At 36.2% G+C, this 8,659-nt stretch overlaps 1 protein-coding gene across 2 annotated transcripts in view; it reads right to left on the reverse strand.

Annotated features, from left to right (window-relative positions):
• The window catches only part of LOC121816219 (uncharacterized), a 761,897-nt gene that overhangs the window by 284,054 nt on the left and 469,184 nt on the right, over positions 1 to 8,659 (reverse strand). The window lies entirely within an intron of this gene.

Below are 8,659 nucleotides of genomic sequence, written 5' to 3' on the forward strand. Positions count from 1 at the left end.
CATATTTGCCCAGATAATTAAGAATGGACTCTCCACCTACATAAAGCTGGAAGTAGCAAGATCATGGTAGGAAATGGATTAGAACAGGAACACTTTTGCTGCTGCGTCAGGCTGAATTCTAAAACAGCCCTTAGATTCTCACTCCCTGGTATACCCTTATATACTACTCCAGAAGTTGGGCAGACCCATGAATATGATAATTTAGTTGTTTTGTTCATTAGGTTATCAACTTCCATGTAGGAATCAATGAGATCTCCATACAGAGTGAGAAGAATGAAGATACTATTTGGGAAGTAATACACCTGATCAGAAGAGGTAAGGAAAAGACAATTGAAGTTACCAATGCAATGAGATGATGGTTTACCCATCAGTTGGCATGTGATGTTAGCATTCATTCATCTTTTGAATCATCTATCCTCTCAAAAATTCTAATTAATGTCAACTCTGCAGGGGCACTAGGCTAACTGTTGTGTGGGATTAAAAATAATAATAACAGCACTCAATCTCGTTTCCAATAGTCTAGTTAGCAAACTGAAAGCCAAACAGTCAGTTCTGAGGAAAATAGCACTGTGTTTGCTGAGCATGTCAGAATGCCAAGGCATTAGGTAATGTCAAGTGATTTAGTAAAATTAGATAGAATATTAGGACAACATTGATAATTATCACATATTCAAGTATTAATAATAAACAGGTTATTATAAAATATGATATATTTTTGTCACCCTACAGCTTCTTAATATCATTGTCTTAAAGTGCCTGGAGACATCATTATTTGTGTGAAATTATAATTGTGAGTCTCTCCTGTCATTTTTGGTAAGCAGTTCCATTATTTACGATGCTACTGCTAAGGCGCTTCAGTTGTGTCTGACTTTGTGCGACGCCATAGATGGCAGTTCACCAGGCTCCCCCATCCCTGGGATTCTCCAGGCAAGAACACTGGAGTGGGTCGTCATTTCCTTCTCCAATGCATGAAAGTGAAAAGTGAAAGTGAAGTCACTCAGTCGTGTCCGACTCAGCGACTCCATGGACTGCAGCCCTCCTCCATCCATAAGATTTTCCAGGCAAGAGTATTGGAGTGGGGTGCCATTGCCTTCTCCATTTCCCCTGCTAACTGAGACCAAAAAGACCACATATCTCTTTAAAACTTAACAATTAAAAAATAAAATCCAAGACATCACTGTTGTGCACAAAAGTCCATTATTACACCAAAGTAAATTGTGAACCACACTATAGTGGCTTCAGATTTAAGCAAGATATAGTAAAAATACAAAAGCATTTTGAATATGTTTCCTAATGAGAATACCCTTAAAATAAATGTTAAATGTAAATTGAATGTGATCAGGTAACGGAATAATTCAAGTTCTTATAAAGAAAATAATCCTAAATGACCAAGAAAAATCATATGCAAAGTTTTAAAATAATACCTCACACAACATACAATTACCAAAATAGAAAAGTAAGTTAACACTTGGGGTAACAAATGATGATACACATGGACACACAGCATACATATAAACAGAAAAAAAATTTAAGTAATGGAATGATTTTAAAACAGACTTCACTTTGTAAGTTTTTTTTTTTAACCATTCCTGCTTCATTCCAGTTTTTAGATGTATAATCTGTTTTTGAGACTTTTCATATTTTATAGTTTCAGAAGGATTAAGAACAATCTAAATACATACAAGGAGCAACAGATAACATGACTAGTCCTCTATCTATAAATAAGTTGAATTAATAACTAATAGTTTTTCTCCAAAGAAATCACCAGACACAAACAGTTTCACAAGCGATTTCTAACAAACTTTAAAGGAAGAAGTAACATCATTTCCCCACATTTTATTTTTTTAAGCAGAACACTACGTAACTCATTCAATGAGCCTGGCATTATTTTAATGCTAAAATTAGATATAAGAAAAAAATCACAGACTTTTATCTCTCTTGAATATAAACACCAAGTAAAAACTCACTAAAATATTAACAAGTGAAATTCAACAATGTATTAACATAATAACACTGCAACGAAATGATATTTATCTCAAGTATGCAAGGCTGTTTCAACATCTGAAAAATCAATCAAAGTAATCTACCATATCAACAGACTAAAGGAGGTAAATCATGCTGCCGCTGCTGCTGAGTCACTTCAGTCGTGTCGGACTCTGTGCAACCCTATAGACGGCAGCCTACCAGGTTCCTCCATCCCTGGGATTCTTCAGGCAAGAACACTGGAGTGGGTTGCCATTTCCTTCTCCAATGAACGAAAGTGAAAAGTGAAAGTGAAGTCCATCAGTCATGTCGGACTCTTAGCAACCCCATGGACAGCAGCCTACCAGACTCCTCTGTCCATGGGATTTTCCAGGCAAGAGACTGGCCTGGGCCGCCATTGCCTTCTCCGGTAAATCATGTGATCATATTAATTGACACGGAAGAAATAGCATTTAACAAAATCCAACACTCAATCATAATAAAAATTATTCAGCAAGCTAGGAATAGAGGGGGGATTTCTCCAAATCAAAAGTGAGTAGCTAGATACTTTCGCTCTAAGACCAGGAACAAGGCAAGCATGTTCCCTGGCACCATTCCTGTTCAGCATCACATAGGAAGCCCTAGCTGATGCCGTAAGACAACATGAGAGAAAACAAAAAAAAAGAGATAAATATGGGAAAAAATAAAACTGTCTCTATTCATTGGTGATAAGATTGTCTAGGGAAATTGCGAGCAATTTTTTTAAAATAAAAAAGCAACTAGAGCAAGATTTCAGGACACAAGATTGATATGTAAAATCCAACTGCCAGTTAGCAAATGAATAAGTTCTGGGGTTCTAATGTACAGCATTGTGATTATAGTAAACACCACTGTATTGTACACATGAAAATTGCTAAGAAAATAGATCTTAAATGTTCTCAGCACAAAAAAGACATAACAATCATATCATGTGATGAAGTGTTAAATAATACTGTTGTAGGGCTTTCCCTGGCCCAAACTGTAAAGAATCCACCTCAATGCAGGAGACCCTGATTTCATCCCTGGGTCAGAAAGATCCCCTGGAGAAGGGAATGGCAACCCATTCCAGTATTCTTGCCTGGAGAATTCCATGGACAGAGGAGCCTGGCAGGCTACAGTTCATGGGGTGGCAAGACTCGGACATGACTGAGTGACTCTCACTAACCAACAGTAGTGATCAGATTGCAATATGCAAGTGTGTCAAATCAGCTACGTGGGGTGCCAGCCTGCATTCTAAGTGGCTTCAATAGCGTCTGACTTTTTGTGACCCTATACCTATGTATAAATCTAACAAAATATGTACAATACATATTTATGTAGAAAACTACAAATTGCTGGTGATGAAAAAAAGGACAATCTAAATATATGTATGCTTTTGCTCTGTTAGGGGAGGACCCAGTATGCAATGTCTCCAGTAGAGATGAACACATATATCACCCAGATCTTCGTTTCTAATACCATTCTCCAATAAAATGGACTAGGGTTCCTTGGAGAATTGTCTGATCCCAGGACTCAGCAAAATGGGCCTGAAGCTTCTTATAGTGCCAAAAAGTAAGTGCCAGAAATAAAAATAAAAAATAATGGTGAAGATACATTAAAGGGATACAGGAGCCAACTGAAAGAGGTCTCAAGGGCCAAAATTGAAGCAATTTAAACAAAAAAAATACGTAAAGCAGTATTGGACTACAACCCAAAGTATCAAAACAAAATAAATATCCATGAATAAATATCCATGAATATGCATATACATGAAATATCCATAAATACTGATATAAATTAATAGCTATGTATTCCATACTTAAGGAGGTGGAGCAAATCTGCCAACTCCTTAAGTGTGGGCTGAGCATAGTGACTTCTTAGTAACTATGAAGTAACTTCCTTCCAAAGAGCACAATATAGAAAGAGAGAAAAAAATAGTTTACAGTGGAGAAAGCTGACAAACACTTCTGCAAGCCGAGTGATCAAAGAGTAATATCAACATTGATGTTATTTAAAAACATTTAATTTTTATATTATGTAATGAAAATGGCAATTCACCGTGGCGATTCTTCCTTCCCAAAATGTACACTTCAATCTAACAAAAACATTAGACAAATTCAAGTTGAGAGATTTCCTATGGAACAATTGATCAGTAAACCTCAAAATTTTCAAGTTCCCATTTTTTAGATTTATAAATCAGCTTTTCAAGGCTTTTCATATTTTATCAAATTTATTTTATACTTTCAGAAGGATTAAGAATGATCTTAATACACACAAAGAAAAATAGTAACATGACTAGCTCTGTATCACTAGAAAAAAGTTGGAGAAATTGTCACAACCAAGAATAGTATAAAGAAACATGACTCTTAATAGAATGTGGGGTCCTGAATGGGATTCTGGAACAAAAAAGAAAGGGCATATGGGAAAATCTAAGGTAATCTGAAAAAGTATGGACTCCCTGGTGGTTCAGATGGTAAAGAAACTATCTGCAATTCAGGAAACCCAGGTTTGATCCCAGGGTTGGGACGATACCCTGGAGGAGAGCATGGCAACCCACTCCAGTATTCTTGCCTGGAGAATTCTTGGGACAGAGGAGCTACATGGGGCCCATGGGGTCCCAAAAAGTTGGACATGACTGAGCAACTAAATTTTTTTTTTTTGGTAGGAAGTAATGTATTGACAAAAGAGAAAGAAGAGAGTGAAAAAGTTGGCTTAAAGCTCAACATTCAGAAAACTAACATCATGGCATCCAGTCCCATCACTTCATGGCAAATAGATGGAGAAACAGTGGAAACAGTGGCAGACTTTATTTTTCTGGGCTCCAAAATCACTGCGGATGGTGACTGCAGCCATGAAATTAAAAGACGCTTGCTTCTAGGAAGGAAAGTCATGACCAACCTGGACAGCATATTAAAAAGCAGAGACATTACTTTGCCAACAAAGGTCTATCTAGTCAAGGCTATGGTTTTTCCAGTGGTCATGTATGGATGTGAGAGATGGACTATAAAGAAAGCTGAGCACAGAAGAATTGAGGCTTTTGAACTGTGGTGTTGGAGAAGACTCTTGAGAGTCCATTGGACTGCAGGGAAATCCAACCAGTCCATCCTAAAGGAGATTAGTCCTGAGTGTTCATTGGAATGACTGGTGTTAAAGCTGAAACTCCAATACTTTGGCCACCTGAGGAAGAGAGCTGACTCATTTGAAAAGACCCTGATGCTGGGAAAGATTGAGGGCAGGAGTAGAAGGGGATGACAGAGGATGAGATGGTTGGATGGCATCACCAACACAATGAACATGGATTTGGGTGGACTCTGGGAGTTGGTGATGGACACAACTGAGCAACTGGACTGATCTGAATGTATTGACTGTGTTTGATCAATTGTAACAAATATGTCATACTACTGTAAGGGGAAACTAGGTGAGGGGTAGGTATTCAGAAAAGCTTTGTACCAACTTTATGATAATTTTGCAGATATAAAATTGTTATACAGTTAAAAGTTTATTAAAATGTGCATTATAGAAACATTTTAAACAGGAAAAATTACTAAATATTTCATGATATGTTACCAATAATTTCTTAGGTGTGAGACCAATATCCAGAAAGCAGTTTAGGGGAAATTTGTATTAAAGTATTAAATCTACTCAGTTTGTTTCCATTACATTGTTTCCCCAATATTTTTTTTCTTCCCATATTAATGATTTTGCTTTAACTCTTTAAATTTGTTATTCAAGATTTGCTCCTTAGCTACTTTTTCCTTTTCTCACTCTACTCAGAAATCTAATTGACTTTTACAAATTAGTTGATAACCTCTAAATATTCATCACAAACACCTCTATATGGTGTTCCATATCCCATTTTTGAAATATTTATTGGCATCCCCTATTCATTCTTAAAACCATATTTATTCTTTTCCTCTAAACTGCTCCTACTCTGCTGAACAGCCAACCATGATCACATGGTAGATGGCTAGCGTCAGAAGAGATCTCATGGTAGTTCAACAGTTTCTGAGTAAAACTTTGGGACAAGTGGGAAAACATGAAATATAAAAATATAACTAAAGAAAAAATTTATCAACAACAATAAAGAAACTTTAGTAGGAAGATCAAAAAGATTTATTTTGTTCTAGGAAAGAAAAAGAAAGAAATCATGAAAGAGAAATTGATCTCCAAAAATAATTAAAAATAAAATTATAGTTCATGAAAAAAGTTCCTTAACTATAAGAACATTTAAAAAACACAAAGATATCAAAGATAGAACTTTCTCAAACTTAATGCTGAATTAAAAAATACCCCATGTGTTTAGCAAAATTAATGGAAGAGACTACAGACTTAGATCACTCTAGCAAAGAAAAATTTTAATTTTAAAGGACAAATCTTTGTTTTTGTTGTTACTATTCATGCTAAGTCCATGCAAAATGCTGCAGTCCATGGACTGCAGCATGCCACACTTCCTTTTGCTTCACTAGCTCCCAAGTTTGCTCAAACTCATGTACACTGAGTTGGTGATGCCATTCATCCATTTCATCCTCTATTGCCCCCTTCTCCTCCTACCCTCAATCTTTCCCAGCATTACGGTCTTTTCCAATGAAGCCAAAGGTCTTTTGGGTTCTTCATATCAGGCGGCCAAAGTATTGGATCTTCAACATCAATCCTTCCAATGAATATCAAGATTGATATCTTTTAGGATTGACTGGTTTGATCTCTTTGCTGTTCAAAGGACTCTCAAGAGTCTTATTCAGTACCACAGTTTGAAACCATCAGTTCTTCAGTGCTCAGCCTTCTTTATGGTCTAATTTTCTTATCCATACATGACTACTGGAAAAACCACAGCTCTGACTATATGGACCTTTCGTCAGCAAAGTAACGTCTCTGCTTTTTAGTATGCTGCCTAGGTTTGTCATAGCTTTTCTTTAGAGGAGCAAGTATCTTTTACCTGTGTGGCTGCAATCACCATCCTCAGTGATTCTGGAGCCCAAAAAGATAAAAAATATTACTGTTTTCACTGTTCCTCATCTATTTGCCATGAAATGATGGGACCTGGTGCCATGATTTACATTTTCTGAATGTTGAGTTTTAAGCCAGTTTTTTCACCTCCTCTTTTGCCCTCATCAAGAAGCCCCTTTGTACCTCTTCACTTTCTGCCATTAGGGTGATATCATCTGTGTATCTGAGGTTGTTATTTCTCCCCACAATCTTGATTCCAGCTTGTGAGTCATCCAGCCCCAGTATTTCGCATGATGTACTCTGCATATAAGTTAAATAAGCAGGGTGACACGATACAGCTGTGATGCATTCCTTTCCCAATTTGGAACCAGTCCATTGTTTCATGTCTGGTTCAAACTGTTGCTTCTTGATGTGCATACAGGTTTCTCAGGAGACACGTGAGGTGGCTTGATACTCTTATCTCTTTAACATTTTTTCTACAGTTTATTTTGATCCAAAATATCAAAGGTTTTAGTGTAGTCAATGAAGCAGGTGTTTTGTTTTTTTGTTTTTTTTTTTTTCTGGAGTTCTCTTCCTTTTTCTATGGTCCAATGGATGTTGGCAATTTGATCTATAGTTCCTCTGCCTTTTTTAAATCCAGGTAATGCAAAGAATGTTAACTTTCAGATGTACAAGCTGGATTTAGAAAAGGACAAGTCTTACCACTATCAGAATTAAAAAAATAAATGTGTGCATTTATCCAGATAGGAATAAAAATGGTCTGTCCACATTATTTCTTTAAAAATGAAAAATTAATAATATCTATGTATCCCTGGTGGCTCAGACAGTAACAAATCTGCCTGCCAATGCAAAAGACCTGGGTTAGAATCCTGGTTCAGAATATCCCCTGAAGAAGGGAATGACAATCCACTCCAGTATTTTGGAGAATTCCATGGACAGAGGAGACTGGCAGGCTATATAGTCTATGAGGTTGCAAAGAGTCAGACATGATTGAGCAACTTTCACTCACTCACTCACTCAGGATTAGAGTATAATAGTTTTTGAATGAAAGAATTTAGTTCCAACTATAGAGATATTATTAAAATGAAAATTTCTTCTTACTCTGCATTTCACTGTTTTCAGTTCTATAAGCCAGTAACATTCCTTATTGTTTAAATAGTGTAGAGTTTATTTTTCTTTACTATAACATAGCAAGTATTATAGGCTAACCAGATTTCATCTCATGCATAAAGGCAACAGAAAAACATCTTAAATGATCAAAAATTATGAGGTTTTATTATTCTTTATAAAACTACATAAGATATGCCAGCTGACTAACTGTTGGATCAAAATTCAATGTCCACCAATGGATGAATGGATAAAGAAACAGACATACAATACATAATGTAATATTAATCAGCCTTTAAAAAAGGAAATCTTGCCATTTGTGAAAATATATATGAATTTGGAGGACATTATTCTAAGTGAAATAAACCAGAAACAGAAAGACACATATTGTGTGACCTCATTTATATGTGGAATCTAAAAAAAGTCCAACTTAGTAAAACAGCGAGTAGAAGAGTGGTTTGCAGGGGCAGAGGAGGTAGGACAAATGGGAGATGCTGATCAAAGAGTACAAACTTTGAGCTGTAACATGAATAAACTCTAGATATCTAGTGTACAACATGGTAACTATTCTTAGTTTTACTTTATAACATATCTGAAGTTTTCTAGTGGAGTAAATCTTAAGTGTTCT

Source organism: Ovis aries, chromosome 1 (assembly GCF_016772045.2).
Source record: "Ovis aries strain OAR_USU_Benz2616 breed Rambouillet chromosome 1, ARS-UI_Ramb_v3.0, whole genome shotgun sequence".
NCBI lineage: Eukaryota > Metazoa > Chordata > Mammalia > Artiodactyla > Bovidae > Ovis > Ovis aries.